The sequence below is a fragment of the Eptesicus fuscus genome, chromosome 24 (assembly GCF_027574615.1).
Source record: "Eptesicus fuscus isolate TK198812 chromosome 24, DD_ASM_mEF_20220401, whole genome shotgun sequence".
Classification (NCBI taxonomy): domain Eukaryota; kingdom Metazoa; phylum Chordata; class Mammalia; order Chiroptera; family Vespertilionidae; genus Eptesicus; species Eptesicus fuscus.
In genome coordinates, this window is record NC_072496.1 from 3,831,592 (window position 1) to 3,846,340 (window position 14,749).

Consider the following 14,749-nt stretch of genomic DNA (forward strand, 5'->3'; position numbering starts at 1 on the left):
AGCGTGGCTCAGTGGTTGAGCGTCAACCTATGAACTAGGACCATGGTCGGTAAACTGCGGCTCGAGAGCCACATGCGGCTCTTTGGCCCCTTGAGCGTGGCTCTTCCACAACATACCACGGCCTGGGCGAGTCTATTTTGAAGAAGTGGCGTTAGAAGAAGTTTAAGTTTAAAAAATGTGGCTCTCCAAAGGAATTCCAATCGTCGTGCTGTTGATATTTGGCTCTGTGGACTCATGAGTTTGCCGACCACGGGTCTAGGGGGGAAGAGGGAGTGGAGAAAAGGAACTTACTTGAAATGCGACCTGCCGCAGACGCAGACGGTGCGAGTTCATTACCGGCCGTGTTGATGTGTGTAATTGGATTGTCTGCACCTATAATTAACTTTGTCATGTCACCAAAGGTCAATTCAATTAGACCGGCGGGTGTGCTTTGTGGAGCGAAGTCAAGGCGTGGCTGCCGGTACACGCGGGTGGTTCAGGGGTGTCACCAGAATCCTGGCGGATGAGTCAGAGTTGACATCGAATTTGTGTCAAATCAAGAGCATTCTCAGGCAGACGAGAAGGGGGGCCATGCTCACGGTGTGGAGGGCGGGGGGGAGAAGAGGGGTGTGTGTGAGGCACTGACATCCCAGGGTGAGTTGTGCGGCTTTGGCCTGAGACCCCCAAAGCATCTAGTCAGCATTTGTTCCTGATCTGGGTCTTGCTTTTCTTTATTTTTAAAATATATTTTTATTGATTTTTCAGAGAGGAAGGGAGAGGGGGAGAGAGAGAGAGAAACATCCATGATGAGAGAGAATCATGGATCGGCTGCCTCCTGCACGCCCCACCCTGAGGATCCAGCCCGAAACCCGGGCATGTGCCCCGACCGTGACCTCCTGGTTCACAGGTCGCCGCTCAACCCCTGAGCCACGCCGGCCGGGCCGCGTCTTTCTTTTCTTCCTCCCTGTTCTTCGGTCTGTGCGACGAGGTCCCCGCACTCTGCCGGGCTCCCCTGGAAAGCCCAGGGGATTGCTCCAGAGCTGCTCCCCTGCACCTGCACCCGCACCTGCACCTGCTCGCCTTCATCTCAAGCCTCAGGAATGGGGGGCGGGGGTTGCGGGGGGAAGAGGCCAGGGGCTCAACTGACACATCGCAGACTCCGCTCAAACTGGCTCAAGTCACCGGCAAATCCCAAAGCTCTGTCTGAATTGGGAAAACTTGATCCAGAGGCCAAAACAGTCTCTCTCTCTCTCTCTCTCTCTCTCTCTCTCTCTCTCTCTCTCTCTCTCTCTGTCTCTCTCTCTCTCTCTCTCTCTCTCTCTCTCTCTGCCTCTCTCTCTCTCTCTCTCTCCTCTCTCCCCCTTTCTCATTTTGGGTTTTAGGTAACAGATAAGCTCTCTCCACCGGGGGAAAGCTGTCCCCCGAATGCTCCATCGTCATCCTTACTCTCTCTGATCCAAAGGGAGGGGAACACCCCCAGAAAGCTGGGGAGGGACAGAGGAGACCTCGGTCTGGGGTCCCGGGCCCGAGCCGAGTCCAGTGCGGCCGGGGAGCAGGAGGGGTGTCACCGGGTGGGCTGCCGGGTGCAGGTGGAGCGTGAGGCCGGCGTGACCTGGGTGGGGTTCACCCAGAGGGTGCGGGCCCCTGGAGGGGTTGGGGTGCGGGTTCCTGTGCCTGAGCCTCTGTCCTCCCCTTGCCGGGAGGAGGGAGCCCCTGGACTCCCCCGTCGTGTCCGGCTGCACGCGGTCCGCTGGGTCTCCTTTGGCTGGGCACCTGCTGGCCCCGAGCGCCCCTGCCCGGCTGGGCCGGTCCCAGGACCTCTCCTGGCACAGAAGGGGCATCGGACCATCTCTCCAAGCCTGTGTGACAGTGACACCCCCAACAGAGCCCTGGCTTTGGCACCAGGAACCTCCCCCCCCCCCAAACCGACTCGAAGTAAACACAGCGTCTAAACTGAAGCCGAGCCCGGCCGGTGTGGCTCAGTGGTTGAGCATCGACCTATGACCCAGGAGGTCATGGTTCGATTCCCGGTCAGGGCACAGGCCCGGGTTGCAGGCTCCATCCCCAGTGGGGGGCGTGCAGGAGGCAGCCGATCCAGGATTCTCTCTCACCATGGATGCTTCTATCTCTCTCTCTCCCGCTCCCTTCCTCTCTGTAATCAATAAAAAAAAAATTGTTTTTTAAAAGCAAAGACAGGCAAAAAACGATTGACAGTGGCAGCAAAACACTGCTGGACAGTAGCCGCCTGGAGAGAGAGGCGCTGGTTGAAGGGGGCTGTCAGGACCCGGGGTGAAGGGCGCTGAGCTGGGGCGAGGCCGCCTGCATTCCGCTCCCAACTCCGCCCCTCGCTCTCTGCGGGAGCCGGAGGAGCTAATCCGTCCGCGCCTTAATCCCTTAATCCGTTCCTTTTTAAACCTTAATCTCTCTGGCCGCTCCTCTTCCTCGGGAACCAGGTCTCCCTCCGCAGCTGTGGGGAGGGCGGAGTGGATGCACACCTGTGCAGGGTGGAGCCGGGCCCAGCGCAGAGTAAATGCCATACAAGCGTTTGCTTCCATGACCTGTTCCACAATACATGAAGGAGCCCGGGGGCGTGGCTCCGTGGTTGAGCATCGACCTATGAACCAGAGGGTCAGGGTTCGATTCCCAGTCAGGACACAGGCCCGGGTTGTGGGCTCCATCCCCAGTGTGGGGCATGCAGGAGGCGGCCGATCCATGATTCTCTCTCATTGATGTTTGTCTCTCTCTCTCTCTCTCTCTCTCTCTCTCTCTCTCTCTCTCTCTCTCTCTCCTCCCCCTTCCTCTCGGAAGTCAATAACAATATATATTTTTAAAATAAGTGAATGAAATGTTGAGGGTGGAGGGATGAACTTCTGGGCCCTCCCTGCTGATGCATCAGAAAAAGGCAGCGACTCCCCATACGTCACGCTGGGACACCGGGCCGTGGTGGGCCTGCCCAGGCCAGGCCGCTTGGCGTTGGATCTGGTGGCCGGTCGCACCGCATGAGTGGCAGGAGGGGACGGAGAGTCAATGTCGCTTCCCATGGACCAGGGCTTACTTGGGGTTTTAGTAGCTGCAATACTTTCAAGAGCAGACGCGTCAACTCGGCGTCTCTTTTCTCTTTCTTTCTTTTTTTTCTTTCTTTCTTTCTTTTTTTAAAATATATTTTATTGCTTTTTTACAGAGAGGAAGGGAGAGGGATAGAGAGCTAGAAACATTGATGAGAGAGAAACATCGACCAGCTGCCTCCTGCACACCCCCTACTGGGGATGTGCCCACAACCAAGGTACATGCCCTTGACTGGAATCGAACCTGGGACCCTTCAGTCCGCAGGCTGACGCTCTATCCACTGAGCCACACCAGCTAGGGCCACTTGGCGTCTCTTTTCTGCTCCCCCTCCATACACGCCTCTGGAATGAGTTCAGGCCTTTCAAGGTGGGCCAGACCTACTTGAAATGCACCTTGAACCTCTCTCTCTCTCTCTCTCTCTCTCTCTCTCTCTTAAATATATTTTTATTGATTTCAGAGAGGAAGGGAGGGAGAGAGAGAGTAACATCAGTGATGAGAGAGAATCATGGATCGGCTGCCTCCTGCACGCCCCCCACTGGGGATGGAGCCCGCAACCCGGGCCTGTGCCCTGACCGGGAATCGAACCCTGACCTCCTGGGTCATAGGTCGATGCTCAACCCCTGAGCCACGCCGGCCGGGCCCCACTGAGTCTCTTGCTGCGGCTGCGAAGTGGGAAAAGGTGGGTCACGGGTTGCGAAACGCTCTGAAGCTCCGAGACACGGTTTCCGAGAAACACGGGGCCGTTGGAGAAGCGCTGAGGACCGGCGGCCAAGCACGGGCCGGGCCCCGGTTCTTTTACGGGGAAACGCAGATGTTCCCAGGACCCACCCGGAGGGACGTGGGGGGCAGGAGAGAGGGGACGCGTCCCAGATGGTTCCCTGGGCCGTTCTTCCTCGGCCCGACGCCTGCCGGAGGGAAGACAGGAAGTGATGCCTTGAACATGCTCTCCGCGCCCCCCCCCTCCCTCCCTCCCTCCCTCCCTCCCTCCCTCTCCCCTGATTTCTTATTTTTCCTTCTAAAGGTCAAGCCTCTTGGCCGAGCCTTCTCCAGAAACACCTGCCTCCCGCTCAGAGGCTGGAAAGTCACAGGATGCCCGACCCACGGAGCGAGGGTTAGAGTCTTCGCAGGAGAAACGGACCACCCAGTTGGCCTGACTCCCGCTGCCCCGCGTGCTCTGTCTCTTGAGGACACACTTGATCCCAGCCCCGGGGCGAATGATTCCTTTGCAGTGGACGTGGGAGAAAGTGAGGGGAGCCCTGGCCAGTCTGGCTCAGTGGATAGAGCGTCAGCCTGCGAACTGAAGGGTCCCAGGTTCAAGTCGACCCCCAGTGTGGGGCGTGCAGGAGGCAGCCGATCAGTGATTCTCTCTCCCAATGGATGTTTCTCTCTCTCTCTCTCTCCCACTCCCTTCCTCTCTGAAATCAATTAAAAAATATACATGTTTGTTAAATGCCCAGCTTGGCCCTGGCCGTGTGGCTCAGTTGTTTGGAACATTGCCCCATACACCAAAAGGTCGTGGGTCCGATTCCCAGTCAGAGCACATACCTAGGTTTCAAGTTTGATTCCCCAGTGGGGGGCGTTTATAGGAAGCAACCAATTGACGAGTCTTTCTCACATTGATGTTTCTCTCCCTCTCTCTCTCTCTCAAAAAGAATCAATAAAAACATATCCTTGCGTGAGGATTATTTTTTTTAAAGCCGCTCTAGCCGGTTTGGCTCAGTGGATAGAGCGTCGGCCTAAGGACTGAAGGGTCCCGGGTTCGATTCCGGTCAAGGGCATGTATCTCGGTTGCAGGTTCCTGGCCCTGGTCAGGAGGCAACCAATCGCTGTGTCTCTCTCACATCCATGTTTCCCTCTGTCTCTCCCTCTCCTTTCCACTCTCTCTAAAAAATCAAGGGAAAAATATCCCCAGGTGAGGATTAACCACAACAACACACACACACACACACGCACACACACACACTCACACACACACACACACACACTCACACACACACTCACACACACACTCACACACACACACACACACACTCACACACACACTCACACACTCACACGCACACACACACGCACACACTCACACACACACTCACACACACACACACACACACTCACACACTCACACACACACACTCACACACTCACACACACACACGCACACACTCACACACACACTCACACACACTCACACACACACACTCACACACACACTCACACACTCACACACACACTCACACACACACACACACACGCACACACACACACACTCACACACACACACACACACACACGCACACTCAGGAGCCGTGAGAGACACCACTTCCGTCTGACTCCTGAGCAGCGGCCAGTGCTGTTTCTGGTCCCATTCCCCGTGTTGGCCTAACGCGAGGTCCGCCGCCGCCGTGTACACGGGCGTCTCGGATGTTTTCTCTGGAAGCTCCGTGCTGCGCGTCGGACGGGAGGCCCAGCAGACCGAGCTGGGGGGCCCCCTCCGAGGGGCAGACAGCGGAGGGCAGTGGGCAGGCGGCCACAGGGCCTCCCTCCCCGGCTCATCGGCCAGAGAACAGCCAAGTCCTGGCGGACAGTTATGTCCGGGGAGCACTCGTACTTGGGCTTCTGCCTTTCACATGTTCTTTCTCCATCGACCAGAGAGAGAGAGTTTATGAAAAGAGGATACAGCCCGGCCGGCGTGGCTCAGGGGTGGAGCGTCGACCTACGAACCAGGAGGTCACGGCTCGATTCCCGCTCAGGGCACATGCCCGGGTTGCGGGCTCGATCCCCAGTGTGGGGCGTGCAGGAGGCAGCCGGTCCATGATTCTCTCTCATCCTGGATGTTTCTATATCTCCCTCTCCCTTCCTCTCTGAGATCAATAAAAATATATTATTTTTTAAAAAATATATATTTTATTGATTTTTTACCGAGAGGAAGGGAGAAGGATAGAGAGTTAGAAACATCGACGAGAGAGAAACATCGATCAGCTGCCTCCTGCACACCTCCCACTGGGGATGTGCCCACAACCCAGGTACATGCCCTTGACCGGAATTGAACCTGGGACCTTTCAGTCTGCAGGCCGACGCTCTATCCACTGAGCCAAACCGGTTAGGGTGCCACCGATCTTGTTGGACATTTCTAAACAGCGTGCTGAGCTCACCTCTGCTGCCAAAGGGACTCCAGCTCCTCTCTATGGGAGGGGGTTGGGATGGCATCCGAGAGCTGGGGGCCATCTTGAAGCCACATTTGTACAGCCAGCCCATTGTCAGGTTTTCTAACCCCACAACCCAGGGGTCCGGGCTGCCTGCCGCCTGAGCCAGTTCAGCAGAGACAGGGCTGAGTCCTGGATGAGCGTGTATTCCAGTCCTGCCCGCAGCGAGGAGAGCAGCAGGGCACCCACAAACATCCGCTCTCCCCTCCATCCCCCATAAGCCAGCTGCTTATATTGGGTGGGAGGACGCGGATGACGTGGGGAAGCAGGAATGACAGGCGTGGGGCAGGACGCACGGGAGCGTTGCTACAGGTTGCAGGTCATGCGGGCTGGGAGGGGGGTCGCGGAGGGCGGGGGCCGCCGGGCACCCTGGGACCAGATCACAGCCGTAGGGGCTGGGCCGTGTGGGCCTCGAGGCTGTCCGTCTTTCCATGAGGGTGGGCGGCTCTCGGGACAGGAGGGTGGACGCATTCCGATGCCAGCCAGGGTGCAGGGCGCTCTCCCTACAGAACAGAGCCGCCACGGCTAACCGAGCACCGTGACTGTGTCTGGTCACGGCCGCTGGCCCCCCTGTTCCATTGCTGCCCCTGACAGTTTCGCTGGGAAATTTTCTTGCTTAGATGACAGGTGGTGAAGGGAAGAATTCATGCCCACACCGGCTTTGGGGAAGCTTCGGGCCCCGCCTTGCCTTAGGGCAGGCGGCCGATCCATGATTCTCTCTCACCATGGATGTTTCTGTCTGTCTCTCCCTCTCCCTGCCTCTCTGACATCAATAAAAAAAAAACAATTAATTAATCAATTAAAAAATAAAATGTTGACGTTCATTTCAAAATTTTGACGGGAGACGGCCCGCTGGCTCTCCAACCCCATCACGCCCGTTCTCATCCCCACCCACAGGGGGCAGCCGTGAGCGCCTCCTGGCATCGGCCGCTGAAACGGAGCCCGTGTTTTCGTCCTTGCCACTCTGCTGTGCCAAAACAACGACGTCTTGTTGCTCCGGCTCCAGGGCTCGAGGGAGGAGCATCCTGGGACGGAGCCCCGGACCGTTTGTCCTTTTTGAACAAGCGCTGCCTTTGTCCGGATGGCCGTGGGGCGGCTCTCACGTTCCCTGTTACTCAGGAGCTGTCTGTGCGCCGGATGCGTGTTGACGGGCCCATCACCAGGGTGAGCGTCCCTTTGGCTTCCTTCTACCAGCTTCCCCCTGACCTCACTTCTCCTCTGAACCCCCCTGGGGCGTGGAGTACGTCCCCATCCTGGACCCCATCCCAGACGTCCTGACCAGTGTGTCTGCCTGGGACCCCAATACCCACATTATTTATTTATTTATTTCATACATTTTATTAATTTTTTTTACAGAGAGGAAGGGAGAGGGAGAGAGAGTTAGAAACATCGATGAGAGAGAAACATCGATCCGCTGCCTCCTGCACGCCCCCTACTGGGGATGTGCCCGCAACCCAGGTCCATGCCCTTGACCGGAATCGAGCCCGGGACCCTTCAGTCCGCAGGCCGGACGCTCTATCCACTGAGCCAAACCAGTCAGGGCACCAAATTATTTTTTAAAAGATTATTTTAAATTGATTTCAGAGAGGAAGGGAGAGGGGGGGAGAGAGAGAGAGAGGAACATCCGTGATGAGAGAGCATCATGGATCGGCTGCCTCCTGCACGCCCCCCTACTAGGGGATCCAGCCCCAAACCCTGGCCTGTGCCCTGACTGGGAATCGAACCGTGACCTCCTGGTTCACACGTTGATGCTCACCCACTGGCCATGCCTGCCGGGCGGGACTCTGTCTTTTTGATCTCGTGTCATTGACAGCAGGGCCCGCCTCTCTGCCCTGGCTCTGCCCACCTGGCTCCACGCAGCAGGCCCTGGACAGGGAGGCCCGTGCCCAGGAGTGGCCAGGACGTGTGAGGAGCGCCGTCCGCCGATGTTGTTTCTAAACGAGACAGATTGGGCTTTGACAGGCGGGGGGTGGGGGGGTGGGGTGGGGGGCGCCTCTGCGATTGCGCAATCCCTCAGCTCCGCCGTCCAAGTCACGCCGGGCAAGCGCGGCCCGTCTCGCGCCAAGGAGCGGGAAGAAAATAGATCACATCTAAGTCCGTCGCTGACACGGATTTATAGATTGTAAAACCCACTTTCGAACAGCTCTGGCATGAAAACAAACGTACGCCTGGCCACAGCCTACAAAAATCTGTCTCTTTCTTCCCCTCCAAAGGATGGGATTTAAACACGTGGCTTCCCAAACCGTTCCGAACGCTAAGTTCTAACAGCACAACCACCGGCCAGGCCCTCTCCACCCCCTGGGTCCCGGACCCAATGGGATTGATCCGTTTGCACTAAGCCGGAAAGTGCTAGATGGACTGCAAACAACCCTCCACCCTCCACCTGCCCGACTTTGGGTGAGGGTTAGGATTAGGGTTTTATCTCTTATTCTGTTTTATGTTATTAATACATTTTATTGATTTTGCAGAGAGGAAGGGAGAGGGGTAGAGAGTTAGAAACATCAATGAGAAGCATCAATCACGCCCCCTACTGGGGATTGAGCCCACAACCAAGGTACATGCCCTTGATCAGAATCGAACCCTGGACCCTTCAGACCTCGGGCCAATGCACTGAGCCAAACCGGTTAGGGCTTTATTTTTTATTTTAATCCTCAGCCAAGGACATGCTTAGAGAGAGAGAGAGAGAGAGAGAGAGAGGTCACCGTTCGATTCCCGGTCAGGGCACATGCCCGGGTTGCGGGCTTGATCCCCAGTAGGGCGCATGCAGGAGGCAGCCGATCCATGATTCCCTCTCATCATGGATGTTTCTATCTCTCTCTCCCTCTCCCTTCCTCTCTCTGAAATCAATAAAAATATTTTTTTTAAAAAAATGGGAGAGATTCCTATATAATAAAAGCCTAATATGCAAATTGTCCCCTCGACCAGGAGTTTGACCAGGGGGCAGGGCCGGTCCACCACCGTGGCCCCTTCCCCTGGCCGGCCCCCGCCCCACCCCGGCCGGTGGCAGCAGCAGGTCCGGTCAGCCGCTAGGGACCCTACCCATGCACAAATTTCGTGCACTGGGCCTCTAGTAAGTAAATAAATAAAAATGAAAAATGGGAGGAGCTGTGGCTACTTCTCGCTGCTGGCTGTCTGTTTCCTAAAAGCCCAGCATCCCGGCAGGAGGAGCATTACATTATTAACGTCTGTGCTCCCCACGCCGAGGAGAGGTGTTTCACGGACTCCGCTGTGACCATTAAATCCCTGTGGCTGAGGACTGTGATTTTCTCTTCTTCAGTTCACGGTGCCGCCTCCTCCGGCTCATGCAGGGCGGCGGGCTCGGTGCTGTCGGGGGGCCTTTCCTGGTTTCCAAACCGCCCTGGACCGAGGGCAGAATGAACGGCAGAGGGAGGCTCTGATGTCTGGGAAGTGGTCCCGGGGGGGGGGGGGCGGGGGCGGGTTGCCCCACAGTCGGCCTTGGGCTCTGTGCTCAGGGCTCAGCCTGAGAAGGGATGCCGTTGTCATGGTGATTTCCAGGGTTGCTCCGTGGGGAGGGAGGCTGGACGGGGGATTTCCGGGGAAGTGGATCCTGTAACGAAGGTGGCCATCTCTCCTGTGTCTGTGAACCTCAGACCCAGAGGGGAGGTTGGAGGGCAGGGATCAAACCCTTTCGTTGGCATCGAAGCTCATCATTTGTCTTTTATTATAATTATTTCCTTCTCACACATCTCTTCCTGTCGTGTGGAATATATTGGGTTTAAGTGAAAGCAAATTGAACTTTCTTTCTTTTCTTTTCTTTTAATATAATTTTATTGATGTCAGAGAGGGAGGGAGAGGGCGAAGGAGATAGAAACACCAATGATGAGAGAGAATCATGGATCGGCTGCCTCCTGCACGCCCCCTACTGGGGATCGAGCCAGCAACCGGGGCACCTGCCCTTGACCGGAATCGAACCCGAGACCCTTCAGTCCACAGGCCGACGCTCTATCCACTGAGCCAAACGGGCTAGGCCAGGGGTTGGCAAACTCATCAGTCCGCAGAGCCAAATACCAACAGGACAACGATTGAAATTTCTTTGGAGAGCCACATTTTTTAAACGTAAACTTCTTCGAACGCCACTTCTTCAGCATAGACTCGCCCAGGCCGTGGTATTTTGTGGAAGAGCCACACTCAAGGGGCCAAAGAGCCGCATGTGGCTCGAGAGCTGCAGTTTGCCGACCACTGAGCCAGGGCAAAAGGATTTAGTATGAGGGGGGCATCCAAGGGCACCAGCTCCTCGGATAGAGCGTCCCGAGGCCTGGAGCGTGTCCTCAGCCAGCAGCCCAGGGTCCAGTGTCATTGGACCCCAGAGCGTCTCAGGATGCAAGCGCTCCACACAGCCCTCTGGGGGGGGAGCTGGTGTGTGGGTTCCCCTCTTCCCTCTTTCGGTTGTTCCTCCCCCAGGGCCGGAGGAGGGGGGTCTGCGGGCGCCTCGGGGGGGGGGGGAGCTGCCCCGGCCGCTCTGGAACGCTGTCAGCCCGTCAGCGAGAGAATCCCGGAAAGGCCTGTCGGTGACGCCTCTGAATCCAGCCCCGTCGGTACCAGGGCCCCATGGGTCCCACAAGGCTGTTCTCGAAACAGGCGAATCGTTGCCTTTGAAGCAAACGCCTGCTCCTTTCAAAATGACAGGTTTTCTTTCCACCCTCTCCCTGAGTGCTCTTCGATGAAAGGCGTCCCGAAAAGCAAGTTCTCCCTCCGTTCTCCCTCCCTCCCCTCCACAGTGCAGGGATGTAGGGAAAGGAGAAGTGTTTGGGGTTTTTTATTTATTTATATTTGTATTGATGTCAGAGAGGAAGGGAGAAGGAAAGAGAAGTAGAAACATCAGTGATGAGAGAGAACCGTGGATCGGCTGCCTCCTGCACACCCCAACCCGGGCATGTGCCCTGACCGGGGCCAGTGACCGAGCCTGCCACCGAGGTACGTGCCCTTGGCCGGAATCGAATCCGGGACCCTTGGGTCCACAAGCCGATGCTCTCTACCCACGGAGCCACACCGACCAGGACCAGAAACCCGGTGAAATTCTGGTATCTAACCCTTGCCAGCACGGTCCATGTGCTCGGGGAAGCATTGAACTCACCTTCAGCCGCTCGGCACCGCGTCTCCCCAGGCCACATCCGTGTTCAGGGGGGAGTGCGCCCCAAGGGGCCTGATCAGGGTAGGTGTTTGGAGCCTGGCCCGGGGTTCCGGAGCAGAGCACTCCCTCTGCCTGGATACCAAGGAGGAGAATTTGCACCCTGTCCCTGCCAAGGGCACCAGCTGCTCGGATAGAGCGTCCCGAGGCCTGGAGCATGTCCTCAGCCAGCAGCCCAGGGTCCAGGGGCGTCTACATGGGGTTTGGTGGTGCTAATGCCGCCTGCCTGCCGGGACTTGTCCCTGTCCCCACATCACTGACCGAAATAACCGCCTCAACCCGTCCCAGGCCGACCCTGGGGCCTGAGGGAGGGACTCCAATGAGAGCCCCCCCCCCATCAGTTGTCTAATTAAATACACGAGGAGAAGGTACCTTTCAAAAAAAACTTGCATGCTCTCGCCGGTGTGGCTCAGTGGATAGAGCGTCAGCCTGTGGACTGAAGGGTCCTGGGCTCGATTCAGGTCAAGGGCACATGCCCGGGTTTCAGGCTCCATCCCCAGTGTGGGGCGTGCAGAAGGCAGCCAATCAGTGGTTCTCTCTCATCATTGATCTCTTCTCTCTCTCTCTCTCCACCTCTCCCTTCCTCTCTGAAACCAATAAAAATATATATATATTTTTAAAGAAAAATAGTTGAGTAGATAGAAAGAGAAAGTAATAAAATTCATTTTATTAAGTGAAAACATGGATTTGAGTTTTTAACCATCGAATTGTGCCACCTTCGGTGCGTGTGGTATTTTGACTCCGGGACCAAAGCAAAAACCCCAGAAGACCCTGAAACACCTACATGTGTGTGAACTGACGAACGAGGGAGCGAGCGCCGTGGGAGAGGGAGTCTCGCTCCTCGTTGATACAACTGCCACGGCGTTCGGCGTTCGGCGTGCGGAGCAGTCTGTCACTGTCACTTCCAGCTGCTGCTGAGATACCTGTGACGCGTCCCCCGCGGGGCTGGGCAGGCGGCCTGCTCACCACCACCGACAGCCACAGCCGTGGCACAAGCCACGAGAGAAAGACACGCACCTGTGCGCAGGGGCACGTGGCCGGACGGGCGTGTTCACTCTGCTCTTTGCACCATCCTCCCACCCACGGTTTCCGGGGAGCCCAGGTGAGCCCAGGTGAGCCAGGTGAGCCCCGGTGACTCATGGGTAGCCGGAGAGGTAGGCAGGACAAGCAGGAGGATATCCAATGTAGAGATGAGTGAACCAAGATTTCTAGACAGTCGCTCGCCCAGGGTAAGTGAAGACCTGGACAAGCACGGTACTCCCAACCCCCCCCCCCCCCCCCCCGTTTTAAATTATTTTCTTTTTTGTCATTGAGTTAATCCTCACCCGAGGATATTTTTTCCATTGGTTTTTATTTATTTATTTTTAAATATATCTTTATTGATTTCTTTAGAGAGGAAGGGAGAGGGAGGGAGAGAGAGAGAGAGAGAGGGAGAAACATCAATGATGAGAGCGAATCATTGATCGGCTGCCTTCTGCATGCCCCCTACTGAGGATCGAGCCCACAACCCGGGCACGTGCCCTTGACCGGAATCGAACCTGGGACCCTTCAGTCCGCAGGCCGACGCTCTATCCACTGAGCCACACCGGCTAGGGCTCCATCGGCTTTTTGAGAGAGTGGAAAGGAGGGGGAGAGACAGAGAGAGAAACATCGACGTGAGAGAGACATGGGTTGGTTGCCTCCCGCATGCGCGCCCCAGACCAGGGCCAGCGACGGAGCCCCCTAACCAAGGTATGCGCCCCTGACCGGAATGGAACCAGGGACCCTGCAGTCTGTAGGCTGACGCTGCTCTATCCACTGAGCCAAACCGGCTAGGGCCAGGAGGAAGGCGTTTTTCTACGTAACGACAACAGCGTTCTCACAGCTAAACACGAATAATGATCTCGAAGTAGAACCTGATACCCTTTCGCTTATTCCCGAATGGGAGACATTTGCCTGTGGATGCTGACGTTGCTTTCCAAAACCGAGTTCTGGTCCTTGTTCCCTGTAAACCCACCGGGTTCATTGGCGTCATCAAGCCCTGACCGGTGTGGCTCAGTGGATAGAGCGTCGGCCTGCGGACTGAAGGGTCCCAGGTTCGATTCCGGTCAAAGGCATGTACCTTGGTTGCGGGCACATCCCCAGTAGGGGGTGTGCAGGAGGCAGTTGATGGATGTTTCTCTCATCGGTGTTTCTAACTCTCTATCCCTCTTCCTTCCTCTCTGTAAAAAATCAATAAACTATATTAAATAAAAAAAAAAAAGACCTCTGGTCCCAGAAAACAGCTGCCTCCTCTGGGGTCCTGGGACGGTCAAGGGTTCTTCAGGCCCCAAGGATGGGCTGTGTCAAGAACAGACCACCCCCAAGCAAGGTCAGGGGGGTGTTATTTTGACACACTGAGAGGCCCACGTAGCTGATGGAGTTTCTAAGCTCCTACACCCATACCATATAAGATCAATCTACCTCTCCCACCCCTTCCTCCCCCCTCTTCCCCTCTCTCCCTCCCCCCCGCCCCCATGGGTTTCTAGCCTCCTTGATGAACTGCGTTGCAGAAAGAAAGCTCTATCCATGAGTCAGCGCTGCTTTTGGCAATCCCTCTTCCGTAGGCCTAGGGTGGGACTCAGGAAATTGCAAAGCTCCCCAGGATCAGAGCCTGGCAGGGGGCGGGGCACGGAACCCCCCATTCCTCCCCCCCCTCGCTGGGCCGGCCCACACAGCACAGCTCTGCGCACCTTCTGTCTGTGCGCCTGTGGGTTTTGTATGCCGACTCCGATGATCTGGGGATGTGAGTGGAGCGTCAACTATAAATACACGGGAGGCCTCCGCGGAGCGTCCCCCCCCACCCACTTGAACCCATCCGGGGGCCCTGCAGCTGAAGCGGGGCGCGGAGGGGGGGAGAGAGGCTGTGGGCGCGGGGTGCGATGAGCCGGCCCGCCCTCGGCGCTGTCCTGTGCATGTTGCATGGATGGTTTTTATCTTATTTTCTTTTATTGTTTTCTTTTACTCAACATGATTTTCATTTATTTATCTATTGAATCGTTGTTGTTGGAAGTATTACAGATGTCCCCTCTTCTTGCCCATTGACCCCTTGTAGCCCGCCCCCGGCCCCCTCCCCAGGCCCTCCCCACCCCATCGCTGGGTCCATGGCTGATGCCTATGTGCACACAAGTTCATGTGTGCACCCCCACCCCCCCCCCCCCACCCTCCCCCGCCTTCCCTCTGAGGCTCAACAGTCTGTTGGTGCTTCCCCGTCTCTGGGTCGATTTCGTGCTCCCGTTTATCTTGCTCATTAGATCCCACATGTGTGTGCGAGCGTGGGGTGCTTGTCTCTCTCTGACGGGCTTGATTCCCTCAGCATGATGGTCCCTCCCGC